This window comes from Balearica regulorum, chromosome 14, assembly GCF_011004875.1.
Source record: "Balearica regulorum gibbericeps isolate bBalReg1 chromosome 14, bBalReg1.pri, whole genome shotgun sequence".
NCBI classification, from domain to species: Eukaryota; Metazoa; Chordata; class Aves; order Gruiformes; family Gruidae; genus Balearica; species Balearica regulorum.
In genome coordinates this window covers 14381539-14402400 of record NC_046197.1, presented here as the reverse complement: position 1 = coordinate 14402400, position 20862 = coordinate 14381539, and the positions used below count along the sequence as shown (strand labels likewise).

The 20862-nt window shown below is 41.9% G+C and overlaps 1 long non-coding RNA gene across 1 annotated transcript in view; it reads left to right on the top strand.

Moving 5' to 3' along the window:
• The window catches only part of LOC142603843 (uncharacterized), a 40958-nt gene that overhangs the window by 10860 nt on the left and 9236 nt on the right, over positions 1 to 20862 (top strand). The window lies entirely within an intron of this gene.

Below are 20862 nucleotides of genomic sequence, written 5' to 3'. Positions count from 1 at the left end.
AACTTGATGATAGTGAGAGTGTTGCTGGTGGAACCTCCTACTTTGCCTTCAGATGGGAGCCAGCGCTAGGCTTAGCCTCTGCCTTATATTTTGTGCCTCCTGTAAGAGGGAGATCATTGGAATAACCTTAGAATAAATCAGTCCAGTGTAGCATTCATGAAATGAGAGTCTAGTTAACAGAGACAAAAAGAGCATTAAGCGTGGTTACTTCTAAACTTTCTCTTTGCATCTCCCTTCTGTGCTGTGGCAGGAGCCACTAGCTCTGGCGAGGCTGGTGGCCCCATTTCTGAGGGACACAGCGCTGGGAACATGCTGGTGAGTGGCTGTTTCATACCCGCATTTGGCATCTGCATTGCCCACCAGCATAGATCACCTTAGCATGCAACACATTTACAGTCTGTCTGGCTCCCTTGTTTGATCCTGTCATAGCAGTATGTTTTATACCCCTGCGTGAAGTCAGTGCACCAGAACATCTTCCTCCAAGTTTGTCTCTCTCTCTTGGACGCTCATAAAAGTACGTAATTAAACAGGTCCCTCAGCACCATCATGTGAGGAATTTAAATAGTTTCACTGGGGAAGAAGAAATTAGAAATACAGCAAACTGAATTTAAATTCCCAATCCCTAAGTAGCTTTACTGGGAAAGAGTGAAAGGGTCTGTGCATCCTTCTCATTTCCCTTCCCTCTCCCAAATAATCTCTATCTTCATTTATCTTGGGCCCTTCTGGTTAATCTTCTCACATGCTCTGAAACATCTCTTTTCTAGAAACACTGCGTCTTGCATCCCTACATCTGATTTCCTCTTGGAAATCAGCCAGTCTCAAATTAATCTTCTGGATAGAAAGCTGGCCCTTCCTGCCTGGCTTGATGGGTGACTCATGTCTTTGTTTCTGCCTCCATCCCAAATATGGCAGCCTGAGTCACTGTCCTTCATCACACCCCTCACTCACTCTTCCTTCCCTCCCCCGGTGAGAAATTCTCAGCCGATGTGTGCATGAAATGCCTGAACTGCTAGACAGTCCCAGTGCGCTGACGTGACCCGCAGGCTCCCTACAACCCTTACACCTCCTTGCCCTTCGTCTCCATCGCTCTGCTGCTGCGTTCAGGGACAGACTATCTCTTTCCACATCTTCTGGGAAAAGGCTAGCGTGCTGATAGGAGTTACAGAGTCTCATCTTGGAGTTTGGTTCTTCGGTCACTTCTGGACATTATCATTGGAGCCAATCATCTAGTTAATTTAACTGTCTCAAATATATGCCAATATTGGGTCTTGGCCCAGACCTTTTATTTATGTTTCTGACCAGCCCCAATTCTTCATTTGGCAATATGTCAAAATGTACAGATGGATCAAAATAGCTCATCATTTCTCAGTAAAATATGATTCTTTGCAAATAGTAACCCAGACTGTCACAGCTGGTATTCACAGGACTTGAATTATACATGTGCAAGCTGGAAGTGCTTTGAAGACTCAGCCAGCCAGAACAGACACAGTGCCATGCAGAACGCTTCCCCACTCACATCCTACCTGCTGGCCCAAAGAAGTCCCCTGTGAGTGTGGATGGGAAGACTTGTATCCTTCAGCCAAGCTGTGTTGGCCTCATACAGAGCTCAGCTGATGAAACCTGTTACTGTCAGAGAGCTGCTCACCACCAACTCGTGGGTACAGTACACTCAGAGGAGTTGTCTGACATTCAAATATTCAAATACATATATATCAGAGGAAACATTAGTCTTCAGCAAGCAGAAAGCATCTAATTTAGTCAGATAAATTATTCATTGTAAATAATTTGTTCAGCTCCAATACCCATCAACAAAAGGGTTTATTTTTCCTTCCTTCCATGCATTTAGGATTCTTCTATCAACAGTAATGGGGGATAGCCAGAACAATCACATTAATATTGGTTTTTTTGCTTACCTACATGTTCTTCAGAAATGGGTATAATGTGGAAGTGTAGATATATTGGTGTTTGATTCCAGCTCAGGGAGCTGTGCTGACAAATCTCTACTGGGCATGTACAGTGGCACACATTCCAGTGAGAATGTATTTCACAGTTCAGTAAGTATTAGAAATGACTTTTTTTTATTATAGTTTTTTCATGTAAGCTATACCTTTACCTGTATTATGAAGTCCCTTCTCTATTTCCCTAGTTAACAACAAAACATAGAGTAAAAACTGGGTGAAACTGAAGCTCCATCTAGTCAAGTATACTGTCCAGCAGCAAGGGAGCCTGCTAGGAAAAGAGTGGAAGACCAAGGCAAGCATACAGCCGTGTTTCTCCTAGCTTCCAGAAATGTACAGCTTGGGGTCATTATGAGCCATGAGTGTATCTTTATGCTTAGTAATCTCTGGATATTTCTCCCAGGAGTTGGTCTAATATGTCTGTGTGTGTGTGTATTAATTCATCTATGGCTTGGTTAATTCCTCCCTTTCTTGTTCTTTAGATTTACAAATGTGTTCTACTCTTACCAAAAGCAACAGTTAGATTTTTTGTTCATCCACTTTAACATGTTACCACTATGATTTTTCCTTCCAACCTTTTCCAACATGCTTGCAGAATTTCCAAGAAAATAAATGTATAGCTCCATGCTGTCTTGTCTCTGTCAGAGTGTTTGAAAAAGAACCTGTGATTTACAGGAGAATATGTAGCAAATTCTGAGGCCAAATAACTTACCTTTGTTAGTTTTATCTGTCTTGGTATCTGCTTATCTCAGTGGCCATTCTGTGTCTCCAGGTAGAAAAGTATTTTGTCTTGTAAATCAATAATTAAACCTTTGATGAAAGTTTTGCATTCTATATTCCTCTACTGTCATTACCTTCTCGCTTTTCTTGTTCTCCCTCTTATTCTTGTCATTTCAGTGTTACTATTCTTCTGGCAGCCTCATTCCAAAGGTAGGCATGACGTAAGAAGGCTTCTGGATGACTTCAGAAGAGATGTTGATAAATAATACCAGGTTTGGGCTGTGTAAACACGGTTGAACTTTGTTCTGTTCTTTCCTCTTTGCAGCCTTCCAACTAGAGAAGCAGAGAAGAAAAGACTGTATGCTCAGTCACCTGAGGCTATCCCTTTCTTACTGAAAGTTTTACTCTGAAGGTTACTCAGAAAGGGAGAAGCAAATCTATATTTGTAAATAAACAGCAGGCCAAATAAAAAGAGAAATATCAGAGGGTGTTCATCAAGGGTGAATAGCAGAACAGTTAGCAAGAGAGAGAGAGATAACTTCTTATGTGCTAAAAAAAATCCCCCATATAAATAATTTGTCTGTGGCAAGAAAGAATAATGGACAAATGCTGGGGATTTTGACTTTATGGCCAAAAGTTGTACTCATTCAGCTGGGATATGAATCCTCAGAGATGGTTTCAGCCTGGTCCTCTGGTTCTTAATTGCTACCCAAAAGGAAAAAAAGAAATAAATTTCCTATTCATTTATCCTCTCCTGCCACAGAGTTTGAGTTAGGCTAAAAGTTTTCTAAACACTTTAAACTGCAGAGGATTATAATATTTACTGAAATCAGTATTTCTGCAAAGGATTTTGCATTTCCTGTGTGCTCAGTGATGTCACCCCCTGTGATAACTGCCTTGTCTGGGTCAGCTTTGCTTTATTTTCTATAAAGCAATTGAGATTTATTGTTCTTGTCACTCCTTTTTATGAGTTTATTTTATGGTGTGACTGATCTTACTGCAAACAAAGCTTGTATTTCCAGGGTTTTTTTTCCATTCTATATTAAAGAAAAAGACAGGAAATGGGCCAGTTTGGAAGCTGTAGCTTGTTAAGAGCTGGTAATCTTTTTTAAAGCCTTAAAGTATACAGTTCCCCCAAATGATCTTGTGGCAGCCAATTCTTCATTATGTTATGATGCATGTGTGTGCTCAGACACTCATTCGGCTATTATTAGTGCCTGCACTGAAGCAGTGTCCAAGATTTTCTTTCTCAAAGGAGTAGAAATCATGCCAAAAAAAAAAAAAAAAAACCCAAAAAAACCAAAAACCCAACAAAATTTGTTCTCTGAACTGTTTAAGAAGTGTAATGCAAGAAACAAGGTCACAAACTGGTTTCTCCATGAGGATGGCAAACGCACAATGCTTTTGAAAGGGGGGAAGAATACCAGGTTAGGACTCTGATTGCAAAAAAACTTTGTGTTCCCAGCCTGGTCTGGAAAGTGTAATGGTAGTGGCTGACACTTCAAGACCTGGAAAGTTTATATTTAGTACTCAAGTCTTTTTATTGAAACATCACAAAATAGCAAAGTCCCTACGGCTCCACTTTCCAAAAGAGAGAATAACTACTGTTTTCTTCATTTAAGCCACATTTTCTGCCAAGAGTCGCTATTAGCTTATGTTTTAATGCTGCAGAAGACATCAGAGGAGGGGAATCTTTGCCCTGAAAAATTGAAGAGAAAATGGATATGAGAAAGGAAGTCAGAAGGGCAAGCAGTGCTAGCTCTACTTTATAGGCAGGAAATGGAGAGCAAAGGATCAGTGTTTTTGTTAAGTCTTTCCAGAGAAAAATGATGATGCCAACTATGCGTCAGTGTAACGGAGCTTCTATTACCACAGACAGCGAGAGAAAGATGAGGATATTAGTTTCAGCAAGGGTGTAACCAAAATGACTTTGAAATAAAGAGGAACCTTTGGATCAACTCAGAAGAATCTGGTTTTATTTCTAGTGATTTAATCAGTGACTGGGGCTGAGGATTTTACCTTTCATGGACTTCTGTCCCGTTTTGCTATACTGATATCCTTTTTGTTTTTCAGCATCCTTAAATTGGGTGCAACAGAGAGCATTGCTTCCTTACAAATCCATGCAGCTCCCCGTGCAGAGAGTGTCTCAGGACTATTGTAGTATCCATATGGAATGATAATAACAAATTACATGTTCAAAATCATATATTTGATCTGAGGAGCATCTTGAAGCTGTGTTTCTGCCCGTCTAGTGGTTTGATCATCCTCAGCCCAAATTTTCCCCAACTGGCTACTCACAGCATTTTGCTCTGCAAACATCTTTGCTGGAGCTGTCGCTGCCTTTTGCCTTGCAAGTTATTCTCTCTGTGTGGCAGTGGCAGGGGTGCATCATATTTAAATTTCACTTTCTCATTTGGCTTTTCCAACTCTGAGTTCAGACCCTGCCCTGATGGTCCCTCCATGTCAAAGTCCATCACACATTTTCTTTTCCATCACTCATGAACAGGATCTGGGGATATGGGCACATGGTACTGTCAGAATAAAAGCAAATGCTAAGCACAGAAATCTGTCTTTCTTCCTTCATTTCTCTTTTTTTTTCTTTTTTTTTTTTTTTTTGACTGCAGGTATTGGTCTCACAGGGTGAGGATGTGGGTGGCTCAGAAGTGACAATACATTTAAAGCTTTTTTTTAAAATAGCTGGAATCCATTAAAAGCCCCCATTTGTATTCATGGCATTTTAGCACTGAGCAGCATGAAAGGAAGAGATCAATAATCACATTGCAAGACCCAACTTCTTGCTGTGCCAGGCTAACATAAACGAGCTCAACTCTAATATTGAATCCAGTCCTCACTGATTTGTCCTTCAAATATAGTATCCCACCTTCTTCCCTTTCACCTAGCTGTCCTCTAGGGCTATTTCCCAATTCAGCTCTGATATAACCTTGTTTTACTTCTTTGCAGCTTATTCCCATATCTGTCTTTCTCCTCCTTGATCTATCATTTAGGAATTACTACTGAAGGGTCTTATTTTCACATAGTTATCTATATAGCCTTTATTTTAATGCCACTCTCACTCATCACTGGCCCTGCAAACTTGCTCCACTCCTTCGGTAACAGGTTTATATTGGCAGGAAGGAAAGCACTGTTTAACCAGCAAATGCGTATCATGAGGGAAAAGATGGTGGGAGATCTGTGGTGACATGTGTCGTGAGCTGACAGTATGGCAAAGCTAGGTATTCCTTCCTAAAAGAAAATCATAAAAATGGTAACTAGGAGGTGCTCCTCAGTTTCTGTCATCTTCTTCAATGTTTTATCAACTCAAGTAATTCCTCACATAAGTTTTATCATCAACTCAGGTGCCACTCCTATTCTGTTCTACCTTTTACCTATCCCCAGGCTTTAACATCACTACCAAGTGTCCACACTTGTCTAAAAATATTTAAAGTGCATTTCAAGTTTTTTTGTTGGTTTAAAACCAACTAAATTTTCCCCCAAATTACTTCTTTGCATCATTGATGCCTCTTCCAGCAGCAAAGCAATAGTCAACGATACCTCCAATTCATTAATGCTCCAAGATGGGAGAACTAGAGGAGACAGGCACGTAGCCAAAACTCAGAGCTGCCTGTGCACAAAGAAGATAGATATGTTGTGGGAGGATGGAGGGAGAGAGAAAATCTGAATGTGGAATTGATGCCAAGAAATGATGAATGCAGCAAAAGCACTAAGTGGCCAAAGCGAGATGCCCTTCTGTGTGACCATGTGCCAAGTCAGGGAGAAGGAGCGCAAGGATGTGTTGATGTTTGATTCACTGCTGGTTTTCTGTCATGCCGAATCTGGCAGTCACACAGTTTCTGCTGTGTGTCACAAAACTCCTGTGGTGACAAACCACATTAAAAAAATTATGGAGGGGAAAAAATTGGCATAAGAATTTCAGGCTGTCAGTCCCTGAAATGAAACATTACTTTAGGTATAGTATCAAATCCCTGTAGTGTACACTTACTTTCACCTTATTTATGACCGAGTCTCATTTTCCACTGCTTCCAATTGCACAGACATAAAAAAAGCTTTGAATGCTGCCATATGAATAGAAAAGTTCTGGGTTTTGCAGCATATTATGCTTAAATGGCTCTCGCTTTATGCACATGTGAATTTGTAAGTCAAGTTTAGGACAAAAGATACTATGGAGTGTTTGTTAAAACTTGTAGCAAGGTCTTTGTGGATCCAGGCTCATCTCAGGGCTGGAGTCTTGAGGGTTTGAGGTATTGAAGTCATTGGACCATGTTGTCTGCCTGAGTTTGTAGAATCTGAAACAATAATTTTAAGGTTTGAGCTACCTTACTCACATGAGCAGACTCAGACCCATGGTGAAACACTGAATGGCAGCTTTAGCAACTTTCACTCTATTCTTAAAAATAACCATCGAGTTGTGCAGGCTTTTCAATCTTTTTCTAAAAGCAGGCTAGCTAGGGGGATGCAGGGAATAACTGGGACATGATTTGAAAATTTGTAAGGCACCCAGAGAGAAACTGTCACCCTTTTCTGTGGAACAAAGGTCTGCATAATTTTCAGCACAGACCAAACCCTGGAGAAGTTAGCAAAAAAATGAATAATTTTTCCTACTCTGTTTGTTTTCCCCTTTCACTTGTATAGTTTTGTGTTTGCTCAAAACGCAGGAACCAAAATGCTGGTATGGGAGAAGAGTTGTTGTAATGTAGTTTGAAGGTTAAACATCAAGATACCTTTGAAACAACAGAAGGAATGAGGTTTGTTCTCCTGAGATTTGTGAACTAGTTTTTATGTTCTGGCACAAAAGTAAATGGAATCCACATCCAGACTTCCTTTGGCCTGTTCTCCAGCTGAGCACTGGTCCTTTCAAGTTTTGTTCTTGTCTTATTTTTCAGCAATCTTCAAATTTGAGATTGAATCTTAATACACAAAAGGCAGAAAACTTGGATGCTCAGGTATTTTCAAGATTGATAGTAGTATTAGGAGGTAGCCAGAATTTCATGCTTTTCTTCTCATCACCCTCTTGAACATCCAAGGACAGAGAACTGAATTTTGCAAGTAATTACCAGAGTGTTCTAGAGTGAAATTTCCATCAGTTAAAATAAGACTTTTATTTTTTTATAGTGAAATGGGAAATTCGCTTGCTCTGAGCAAACCGAACATATGTTTATCCCATGTGAAAATCTGCCATTAGCACCCACAAGCTTCTAGTTTACAAAACATCTATTTTCTTTTGCAGTGGGTAATGAAAGAAGTGTCAGAACCACCCAGGGTCTTCTATAGTCTCACGGAACGTTATTTCAAGGACCTGGGAGCAAAGGTCATGGCATTCATTCCTGTTGACAGCTTCCCATGGTTGTGCACAAAAATAAGCTGATATATATATTATTTAAATATATATATTTAAATATGTATATAATATTTAAAAATTGGCTTTAAATCCCCTTCGAAAAGCCAAAAATAATATAGAAGGGGAGAGCTTTCTTAATTTTTTTTTCTGGTCTGTTTATTGAATGTGACATGACAAGAAGAGGAAAATCTTCTGTTGGATTTTGTAGCAAAGTTTTGGCAAGGATTGTTAATTGTATTCTTTGTTTTTAATGAAACAAACTGCCTTGGGCTGAAGCTAAACCTCTAGTAAGCCACACAAGTGCAGATTAACTTCTTGTCCTTCCTCTTTTGTGAAGCAGTCAGAAAAGTGTCACTTTTCTCCTTCACTGTTTTTTCCCTCCTTAAAATGTACACATCCCTGCTCAGCATCCTTCTCATTTCAGAGCTAGAGAGACACACAGCTCCTTCCTGACTCCATTTGCTTGTACCAATGCAAGGGGCCAGGGCATTCCTGCTGCATTTGAAGCAAGACTGCTCTCAAGGTTCACACACCAAGCAGAAAATCCTTTGTTGTTTCAAAACAGTAGACAGCAGCCGAGTATTTGATGAGTTGACATTAGGAACTGGTAGCAGTGCAACAGGCTGATGCCATTGTAGTACAGCCTGTGAAGTCTTCTCAAATGCCAGCATTTGCTTTTTTAAAGCTCCTTCCCACACAATAGCACAGAGTCCTTCAGGATTTTCACTCAGTAGTCCATGTCAGCTAATTGGGGAGAAAAAAGAGTAATGGGAAGCTCTGCAGCTGAAGTGCGAAGAGTCTCGTAGACAGGGCTGCACTCGGGCAGCTGCCAGGTGGGTTAAAGGCAGTATTGCTAACAGGGAAACTTCCATGAAGTGATCAGATTGGGATCATTGAACAACCTGTGACATCCAAGAGACCACTGCTAAAATCCCACTATTCTTCCTATGCTTAATTCTTGGAGGTGATGACCCAGCACTGTTCTATACTGATTTGTTGGGGTTTTTTCAGGGGAAAATATGGTCTAAGCAATCAGAGACTTTTTTTCCTGCATGTTTGCATTGATGAGCCCCATGATTTTATCACATTTAATACAACTTAATGCATCAAGCTATAGAATTGTAATGTTATGGTAGACCAGTAGATTTGACATAAAGCAAGGGGAGAGCATTTCTCACCCTTGTGAATTTGAAAGACTCGAAATCCAGGAACACAACCTAAAAATAAAACAATATATAGGGCAGTAGGTTTTAAGGGCAAGCTGAGGATGCTTTTCCCAGAATAAGCTAAAACTGAATGGAACTAAGGTCTGGAGAAAAAAAAATCAAAGAAAACTAACCAAATTCCTTCGGAACTCAGGTAGAATAGTTGGCTTTGAAATTTGGCTGCAATTTCTAGTAGGTTGTGCATGCTATGCCATGTGGCTCAGCAGCATTTCTAGGACAAAGATTTTCAAATTGACAGAAAAATATAACTGGAAGGAGGGGATGTGAAAAAATGTTGGATTTGTTGACCCCCCCCCCCCCCCCCCCCCAGTTATTTATTTTGATCTCAAAAACTCGGCTATTCTTTTTAGAGAGGTGTGTTCAGAGGGGAAGAGCGATCCCTCTCCAGTTAGTATTTTACATTGTTCCTACCTGCTAATTATGTGAAGGGATCTTCAGAGACACGTCCATAATACCTACTTGATAGCATTTCAGCAGACCTTGGTCCCTCTCCCCATCACACACACACACACACGCTCCATGGTGTATGGACAGCCATGTGTCAGAGACGTCTGCGGGAAGGAGACGGAGAAGGAAGATATTCCAGGCTTCCATGCTGCCACCCTCCTGATGAGTAATTCAGGCAGTTTGGAGCCTCCTCATGGTCCTTTCCATCACCCCCACCCCTCCGTTCCCAGCAGCACATTCTGTCTTCTTCAGGAGTCATGCCAGGCTCTCAAACCTAAATGGTACACGATGTTAGATTAATTGGCTAAGAAAACATCCACAGACTGAGGGGAGGTGGGGGAAGAGGAAGGCTTGCTTGTCAGAAGTGTCATTTTATCACACTGAAAATCATACAAATGGGGAAAAGAAGGATCCATGTTGTAAATGAAAACAAAACAATTGCCTGGAAGTGATTGGCAGTTACTTGGAGGGATGGGGGACGAGAATAGGGACTGGGAAAAGGAGGGGACAGAAAGACACAGAGTGCTGGTTGGTGCATGATGGCTGTCACCATTGCAAGCAGGGATCCTAGGAGACATCCTCAGCTATCTCTGCTCTACACCGCTGGAGCAGGCAGCCCTCCTCTGTCACTGATGGACCAAATGGAGCCCTGGAGGTGTAGGCTCCTGCAGGGAGGAATGTGCTGAAAAGGAGGAATGAAGATCTATGGCAGCCTACGAGCTGATCCTGAGTTCCAGCACCAGCCACCCATCTTGCGGTGAATTGGTCCCTGGATAAACTATCAATCGGTACAAGCTGGTCACTGCATTTCTTGTCGTAGCAGCAGTCATGTCCTGACAGTGTCTGCTGGTACTCCTCATGGTTGGCCATAGTAGAACCCATACAGAAGTCTCTCCCTGCTTTTGCTCTTCTCTTATGAATACTGCCAGAAGAGCTCTGCTCTCCTTGAAGCTGAGTCGAAGATGTCTAATTCCTGCCTCGCAACATCTGTTCGCAGTCACTGGAATTATTTGATGGACTCCTTGCTAAATCAGTCCAAACTCTTCAGCAAAGTTGGAATTCAGTTTCTGCTACTCACTAGACATTTGGCAGCCCAACATATTCCTGAAGTTTTGGAGGGTTTTTTTTGTTCGTTTTGTTGGGTTTTTTTGTGTTTTTTGTTTTTCCTGTTAAACCCTTCCTATCACTGTATTCTCCATGTGCTGGGACCTCCCTTATGTTGCCAACTTGCTGGTTCCTTATTCCTCTGCTTTTCACCCATGCTGTTTTCTCTTTAGTGTAAATAAGGAACCCATAGCACTACTGTTTTATTTTTTTTTTTTTTTTAAATTTGAATTTCTTATATGCTTTACATGCACAGAATGATCTTGGTATAACCCACTGCAAGTACTATTTTGGTTACTGGTTTTGAAAAGGGAATTAAACACCCATGTTAACAAAACCCTAAGATTCCCCACATAGGAATTTTGGGCTCTTTTTGCTACTTCCATTGCCAAAATTCTATAGAAAGATGTTGTCTCATTCATGTCTGACCCTGGCAGACTTGAAGGTGCTATGCAATAATTAAGAGTATTTTTATATGTAAGTATGATGTAAGCTAATTTTTCTAGTAGCTTGCACATACATTTGATGTGTAAAAAAAAAAAAAAAAAATTAAAAACCTTTAATTTCATGCCAAATGTTTCATACTGAAATTCAACAGATGAAGCAAAATGACTTCCTTCACTCAGCTTTGCTGACGATTTTTCTTCCTACATAAGGACCAGGTGCTGACTTCCTAGGGAATAACATCCAATAACGGCAAGTAGTAGGAGCTAGGTATTAGAGAAGAAAAATAAAAACAAAAGCATTCCAGTGGGAAGGACAAAGACAGAGCTTGGAGTAAGTGTTGAAGACGGACCTCTGGAAGTTCTCAAAATCAGGTTAAACAAATGTTTAATTTTAGTTTCACTTGAGTGAAACTCAACTTCCCCACTTGAGTTGGGACAGGGGGAGAAATTACTGGCCTCATGCTCCACTTTTTTACACCTCTAAGATAAATGGAGTACAATGGCAGGAGAAGGAGGAACTAGCTGGAGAAACCTGGATACGAGACCAAGGTAAGTTCCCCCTCCTATCTCACCAGAGCTGTAGGCATGGGGGTGTCCTTCAGCTGTCCGTAGGATACAACTCTTCCTTGCTCTCATCTCCAGCACTGGTAGCCTGGCACTGAGGCATGCAGAGCATCCACACCTCTCATCGCACAGCTTGCTGTGGTGTGCTGCAGAATCACCTCCTTCACTGAGCTTTGCCAGAGATACTGCTTGCCAAGTTGCAGGATGCCTCTTTGTTCTGTCATATTGCTGTAACATCTCACGAGGAGATTTGTTGTTTCAAAAAAAGACAAATAAGCAAGCAGTGTTTGCAAACCGAGATGGCATGTTAAAGCATCTTTGGAATGGATTTCTCCCTGTGCTTTTTGTTGACCATTTGTTTCCTTCAATTGGAGCGTGAAAGGACTGAGCATGTCCAATGCAACTTCCCTATGCTAAGTACCACCTGCCAGGCGAATAAAGATAATCTATCAGTCACTTTTCCTTTGAGATCGTAAGCTTTCAGAAAGAAATGCTGGCACACACCCACGCTACTCTCCCCCACTGCATTCCCTTCCCATCTAGACTGCAGTGTGACTAGGAACAGGAGCGACACAGAAAATCCATCTATCTCAATAGTATTTCAAATCTAAAACTTAACCTACAAATGGGTGACTTACTCCTGGCACCTCCACAGTAATTGGACTCAATTTTAGATCACTTTCAGTAGCAATACCTGAATGAAAGGGCAGTAGCTATAAATAAATCAGGATGAACGATATTATTAGAAGATGTTATTAGAAAGACAAAGGTAGATTAAGTGGAGGGGAGGGAAAAAATACCAGCCCAGCCACTCCAGCATAAACAAAATAGAGTAAAATTAGAGCTGGCTGTAGGCAGAGCTTTGAATGACTGAAGAGTGCATTTGCAGCCTGCTGAGCAAAGGCAATTCTGCCCCCACACTGACGCACAGAAGATTTGGATTAATTTCAGTCCAGACAGGTAGTACAGCTGCAGTTTGGGGCTGATAGCTTGGTAGGAAGGCAAACCAGAGGACTGATGCAGACCTGAGTACACTACACCTGCTGGGTAACAGAGATATAAATGCTAGAAAAGGGGCAGCCAAAATGCATCTCTTAAGCAACACACAGCTTCTGAACAGTTTTAGCACAGCTTCCACAACAGAGAGGTGTGATATGAAGCTGCTGTGAGGACCAAGGCAGTAATCAGTTTTCCCTGTCTTTGAGGTTTGAAGGGAAGCAGTGGGATTGTTTGGGGAGGCTCCAGAACAGTTGGACGAACATCTCTCAGGGTGAGTTAGCTTGAGTTCTCCCTTAGTCATGGTCAGGGTGACATTTTCAAGATGCCTCCTGGCTTTATGTTTCTGTGCTGGGACAGGGCTACAAGACACCTGAGTCCTTCCCAGCTGAAAGAAAGTAGGCACCATGGCCTGCGGAGGTTGCCAGTAGGTTATTGGACCCTGAGATATGCATGGGTGAGCATCGAACCCCTGGGAGGTTGTCATCTCCTGCATACAAACTGCTCCTGGGCTTCCTGTCACTTCAGCTCCCTGGGGTTTGCAGCATGGTTCACTTGGCTTGTGCCCAGGCAGTACCAGCAAGCGAGTAGTACGTCTTCCTCAGTTATTATTGGCATTGTTGGTTTTTTTTGATTAAGGGACAACCACAAATCTGTTCAGAGTCTCATTGTCTTTGCTGTTGTGAAGATACATAAGTCCATTGTTCAATAGTTTTATTCCATATTCAGATTTGTGGAAATAGAAACCTTTATTATCAATGTCACTGGACTGAAGATTTTTTTCCATTAAAAAACCCCAACTCTCTTTAAAATGTAACTGTTTGACATGTCAGAAGATTTCTTCTATGAAGAACAGAGAAACGGGAATAAATTTGACAATGCAGAGTAAATATGTACGGGGATAAGACAGAAGGAAAAGGCATTTCTCTGACTTGAAGATTTCCTCCACCCAGGAAATGAGAATAGTGGTGTTGCCCAGCACTTGGAAAATGTTGCCTATCATTTAAAGTGATTTTTTTTTTTTTTTTTTTAAACAAAGAAAAGCTTTCCTTTAAAGCCTCTTGCCACAAAAGTACATTTTGGACAGCAGTTTGTACCATATGGGTCAGTTGCTAAAAATATATGTCTTAAGGGTGAACTTTTCTTTTGGTTTTATACAGTGGCTCAACCAATCGCAGCAAATGTTAACCATAAAGTACTCAGTCCCACGTAACCCAGACAGCTCAGTGCTTTGTGAAGCAAAAGGAAGAAAATTCCTGAAGTTCATTGGCAACAAAACTTTTCTTTACATACTCTTCTTAGGACACGGGCATTGTTCCATGTCTTTCTGACCTTTAAAATCTGTAGCGAGTACAAAAGGAGGAGGGATGGCTGACATTGTGACCAGTGTTTCCTACTCCATCACCTTTGCTTTGCCTATTTATGTCCCTGACAGAAAGTGTTGCAAAGCACTTACAAAAATCTATTTTATTAAAAGATTCTCAAGTATTTTTAAAAAGCTGAATTAATCAGAGCTCTGAGAATACATGCACCTTCAAGGGAAATGAACACATGGGCAGGGTGATGGAAAGCATCTTTAATTACCTCAATAGCTTCTGTATCAGCATCACTCAGGTAGCTTACATCACAACAAATCAGGTGTCAACTTGGGAACATTCATTTTTAAGTATAAAATTGTCTTTTTATACTCTGCTTTTCTAATTGTAAAGATGCTTTTCTTTGCATCTTACTTTTATTGCTTTTTGATAAACAATAGCTTCCATCGACTATTCTCAGTAATGGTCTTTTGATTAGTTGGTCCAATTATCTGCAACATAATCCATGGTTTCCCAGGCAGGAGTCAGGAAACCCAGCACGAATAGGGTCACAATCCAGATGAGGGGGAAATACAGGTGGTGGGTGAGATGTTGCCCTTCAGGCATTTGGAAGGTTATTTCCAGTACTTTTTCTCCATGGCTCCCTGGGATGGGACTTGTCCACAGCAATAGCTGTGCATGAAACCACAGGGCTGGTTTTAGCTTTCAGGCACCTCACGGGCACAGCATTCGCAGGAGGCTGCTACTCAGCCAGCTTTTGTTTAATCTGGCACAAATCAGGGCTGTTACAGAAGCCTGTTGCAGGCTTAAACCAAAAGAAAAGCAGGCAGGATAGGGCTCCAAATGAGCCTGGGTCACAGGCTAGTAAACGTAAGGAAATTGTTACAGTGCTGCTAAAAATCCATTATACACAGTCATGCAGAGCAGCAGTTGGATTTACATGCAAGTGCAGTCTCTGTCAGGAATATCCAAGTGTTCTCTGTACTTGGGCTAAGAAACTCTCACAGAACTGTTGGATGTGAGAGAAAATAACTTTTTCTCATTCTATCTCTTTTTTAACCACTTCTATTAATCTTGTATTTATTCTCAAAGCTCCTACCCCACCTCTTACATATAGTGGAGACTGAGAGAAGGGTAAATAGGTTGTCATGGTTTAGGCCCAGCCGGCAGCTGAGCACCACGCGGCCGCTCACTCACTCCTTCCCCAGCATGATGTGGAGAAGTTAAAAGGCTCGGGTCGAGATAAGGACAGGGAGAGCTAATTATCATCACGAGCAAAACAAACTGAACTTAGAAAAAGGGATTCATCTAATTTATTACTAAACAGAATAGAGCAATGAAAAAAAAAACAAATAACATCAAGCCTTAAAACACCTCCCCCCACCCCTCCCCCCTTCCCAGGCTCAACCTCACTCCCGGCTTCAAACCTCCTCCCCCCCTCAGCGGCGGGGGGGGGGGGGGGGGGGAGGGGGATGGGGGTTGCGGTCAGTGCAGCGCACGTTGTTTCTGCCGCTTCGTTGTCCTCGGGGGGAGGACTCCTCTCACCGCTCCCCTGCTCCAAAATGGAGTCTCTCCCACGGGCTACAGTCCTTCCCGAACTGCTCCGGCGTGGTCTCTTCCATGGGGTGCAGACCTTTAGGAGAAAACTGTTGCAGCGTGGGCCTCCCACGGGGTCACAAGTCCTGCCAGCAAAACCTGCCCTGGCGTGGGCTCCCCTCTCCACGGGTCTACCGGCCTGGCCAGGGACTTGCTTCAGCCCGGGCTTCCCACAGGCCACAGCCTCCCTCGGGTACCTCCACCTGCTCCGGCATGGGGTCCTCCACGGGCTGCAGGTGGAATCTCTACACCCCCTCATCCTTCCTCCATGGGCTGCAGGGGGACAGCCTGCTTCACCATGGTTTTCACCACGGGCTGCAGGGGGATCTCTGCTCCGGTGTCTGGAGCACCTCCTCCCCCTCCTCCTGCACTGACCTTGATATTACCTCTCCGCACTTCCCCCTCCAGCCGTAAAAAAAACTTCCCCCCTTCTTAAATATGTTATCACAGAGGCGCTGATTGGCTTGGCCTTGGCCAGGGGCGGGTCCGTCTTGGGGCTGGCTGGCATTGGCTCTATCAGACACTGTGGAAGCTTCTAGAAGCTCCTCACAGGAGCCACCCCTATAACCTATGCCCCCACCCGCTACCAAAACCTTGCCACACAAACCCAACACATAGGTTCATACAATATTCATATCCAGCAAAATATTCATATTAACCTATATATGAACTCATTTATCTAAATTAAGTAAATAGATATTTATATATTTTTCAGGTAGGAAAAAAGAGAGCATAAAGACGTCTAGACAGCTGAGTTCAGGAATGAGCCACCTGTGGTCCTTTTTAAACTACTGGCTAGAAAAGAGCTGCAAATAAGAGATTCCTGTCTTTTGATTGTAAAGGCGCCCTAGCAATGGGGGAGGTAACCAAAGATGATAAACTCAGCCATGCTTAGCAAATGGTTTGAAATTGTTATGGAACTGTGTAATTATGACATTTAGAGCTAAAACCAGCATATGGACACTTTGACTTTGAAAGCATAGTCTTATAGACTTGGGCATCAGGTATTTATCCTGAGAGAATTAGGCTTATTCTATTAGTGTTACTGGCATTAATTGGAGTAGTGAGTTGAAATGTTCGCAAACTGTCAGGCAGATTGGACATCTGAGATGCCTGCAGTATTTATGAGGATAAATGAGGAGGGGGATATATAACAGTTGTGGTGTGTGTGTGTTTGTAGATGGCCGGTGAAGAGTTGTTCTGCCTAACTCTTTGCTTTTAGCAACTGTGCCAGTAGATCCAGCTGATGACTCCATTTCTCCAGCTTTAAACCCTTACTGCCACATGGCATAACGTTGTTTTCCTACTGTAACAGTGCAAGGGTTGATCAAACTTTAAAGGTAGTGTTCATTCCTTTGACTTCAGCCATCCAAGAGTTTGAGCTTCTGTCTGTGTGACCTGAAAAACTACCTGAAGTTTACCAAATGACAAATAAAGCTTATCTGATTTTACTACCTCAACACTGAGGATATTGCTGTTCTCTGTAACAGCTTTGTATATGTTGATGATCTGGAATGTATACGGGATTCCCATTACCAAAAACTGTGGTAATTCAATGAATTGATGGACATTTCTGCAAATACAGTATAACACTCTATTGAATGATTAGGTTCCTTTCACACAAAAGCTCTGTATGTTTTGAGCTGCTTAATTTGAGCACTGCACAATAAAACCTGAAATGTTTCTGGGCCATCTTATCTGAGAGCTAGATTGGCCAAGAGCAGCTTTGTAGATGTCAGTATTAGAAATTCTGTGACTTTGAGCACTAGTGTTTGGGATAGGATAAAAGCATTGAAAAGGCTGTGGATTTTTTTTTTTTTTTCTGGAAGGTTTAGACATTATAATCATGTTGTGCTCGTCTGAGACTTCGGCTGGCTGCAAAGAAGAGATGAGGTATCCTTTTGTTCAATCCCATTCCTGCTATGCAGGGAAGGACACTCTAGCAGTGCTTGGAAATGGCTTTGAAGGGAGTACTGGAAAGTGTTCAGAAGAGCCAGAGGGAAAAGCACAGCTCGTCTGGTGAAAGGCAGCACACACGGTTGCCGAGAGAAGTGCTGTTTGCTGAACTCACTTTGATATGATTCCAAATGCCTGCGTTAAGGGAAATAAATATGAAGACCACATGCACTTCACTTCCCACCAAGTGTTACTTGCTTGTGTCACCCATCTTTTGAATTTTTGCAAGGTTTACTGATGTCCTTGAACTCCACACACATGAACATACACAGAGACACACACATACACTCCCCCTTAACCCATCTGAACTGCATCGTGCCCCTCTATGCTGTACAAGCTCATTGCGAAGTCTGTGCATTTTAGAGCAGACAATCCCATCATAAATTCCCATGATACCATGACAGCAGTTTCCTAATCTCATCTAAATTACAAAATCACTTCCTGTTTTGAAAGAAAACTGGAAAGGAGATCGTTCTGGAGGTGGATTGGTCTGGTTCAGCTTGTTAAAACCACAGCTTTGAGAGCTGGCTGTTCAAACCCACTTCCAGGCAGCTCCACTTGACTACAGAGTACTGTTGGCCCAACTTCTGGCCTCAAGGGAAGCTCCTTTTTCCTGTCCCACTTAGGCATGAATTGAAAATGCTAATGACCCCAGTGCCTGTCCCAGACCTAAGTTCTGCTTAGTGTAGTAACAGGTGTACCTACACTGTACAGTAAAGAGGTATGAATTCAGAATTGGACAATTGATGGAAAATTTGGCCAAGCTCTCACAGTTAGTCACAGGATGAGTACATAAAACACTAGATTCTATCGAGGAGAAAACAGGAAACTGAATGAGTAGACAAAAATGTTACGCCTACTCCCTGTCAAGACAGTAAATCTAGTCCTAAAAATTGGAATAAATATCTACCAGTCTGGGATCAAAATCTACTCAAACATTTTTCCAATAAAGGGATGAGTATCCTTTCTTTAATATAATGAGTTAAGAAATATGGCCTATTATGGTAAGTGGAGTATTGAAGGTTGGAATAAAAATTTAGACCATGTCTGAGCCTTCTTAGAGGATTTGGGCCAATGGAAAGGTTGCCTTGTGTTTATCCAAGGATGAGAACATACAAGAGCTATTTCCACATGGCAGCTGCCTTGTGGCAAATTATTCACTGATGCAAAATATGGGACCTCTAGTGCTGTTTTCATCACTGCCAGGATGTAGTGAAATCCATCAGCTTTTTAATGGAGACAGAAGTACTGCAGAACTCATTGGTTTCAGTTTGCTCCAGAATCATACTCCATAGCATAAAGGCATGGTCCAAATCTTCAATGGCATTTGAAGGACATAGATCATCATGTCAAGGGGACAGTTCCTTTCACAAAGCCTTTGTTGTCTCACCAGTCTTTTGTAAATAGGTTCCTCAGCCCCACGTACAGCAAACCGTATCTATATATCTATATCAGCAATCAAGATCCTGGTGAAAAAATGATTAAAACTCCAATTAGGAGAGCAAGGCTCCCTTGACTGAAAAAAAAAAAAAAAAAAAAAAAAAAAGAGGAATTAGTTGAATAATTTCATTTCAGTGTTGTTTTATCTTTTCGCTAACTGAGATGGGTTCAACTCCAGCTCTTGGAGAACTTTCATTCCTGGGTGTTTTATTAGTCTTTCACCCTTGGTTACCTAAGGGAACGTGGTACCCCATGTTTACCCCAAAGCAAAAGATTCAGTCTTTAAAATCATCTTTGGAGTCCTGGCATGACCATGGAAAAGAGGACAGAGAGGGGAGCAGTGTCTTCCTAACTAGGGCTAGTAGATGGCTTCAGGTGACATCACATCAGTCATGGGACATGGAGCCAGAAAGCAGTTTGAGAAGTGACGTTGTAGATGGGTGTGGTGTCACAACACCAGAGGCAAGAATTGGTCACTGATGTAAAGCTGCATATGCCAACCCTATATTGCTGTCTCGGGAAACAAAAGATGAGCACTATAACATGACAGAAGAGGAGGAGGCATGTTCCCCACAGCCATTTTACAACCAGCTAGGTGGAAACAATGCAGCAGCGAGGACTGAAGGGAGATGAGAGCTAAAGTGTTTCAGATTATCCTATAGAGAACAAATGTGTTTGAATATACTATTCACACTGCCTCATATGAAAGTTTAATGTCTTGGGGGTGCCAGCTCTGTACAACTCTGCGATTCACTATAATCAAGCCACAAGCAATGGCTATGTGAAAGATCTTGGAAAAGTTTCTTGGCATCTCCAATGGATATGTTGCAAAGCAATGACCCATTTTTCAGTCACTGGTTTGTATTTGATAACCATGAAGCCTTACAGAGTAGAGAGGAAAAAGAAATGAGGTTGCCTGAGCTGAAAGAAATGGCTGTGTGAACCAAACCATTGTGAGGTTTTATATCTTGATTGCTTCTCTCTGGAAAACTCTGCCAAGTCTAAAATAATTTCCATAATAGTGTGCATTGCTCATATGAAACAGATAGAAATTGCAGCATTTCTTTTCAACTTGCACCTACAACACATCAAATTCCTTTCAGGATATAACTAGAACCTGTTTATCAGTGAAGAAAAGTGCCCGTCTGGGGTTCTTCCTATCAGCACTCGAGGCAGAGATAAGTTTTCTAATGAACCATTCAGTACAAGCACTTTGAAACTACCCATTAGCTGACAGATTTCACCTGCAACAGACCTGAGTAAACTCTCAACTAGGTTTATTTATTTATTTTTTTCCCCCTGGTTCTAAATGGATTTTAGTGGCATTTCTTGACTCTTGTTGGCAGGAATGGAGATATTTACCATCTGTTCAAATGCACATTGGCCACGGTAAACAATTCAGATAATTCCCTAAGCAACGGGCATGGGGAGGCAACCAATAATAGACGCTGTCTCTTCACGCAGCTCAGGTGCAGGCAGAAGACAACACATTCAGGTGGGTTGTTGGCACTGAAGTGAACTCAGGAACAGAACATCTCTCCAGGGTGCTTCCAGCAGAAATGAAGTTATGAAAGTATTAATGATCACATCAGAAGATATTGGCTTTGACTTAAACAATAGCATTTTTGTTTGTTCTAATATGTGTGGTGCACCACCACATCTTTCTGGGGAAGTATAGCACCGAAAAAAAAGGAAAGGAGATAGTTGCATGGAAATGAATTTCATTTTGGGAGCTGT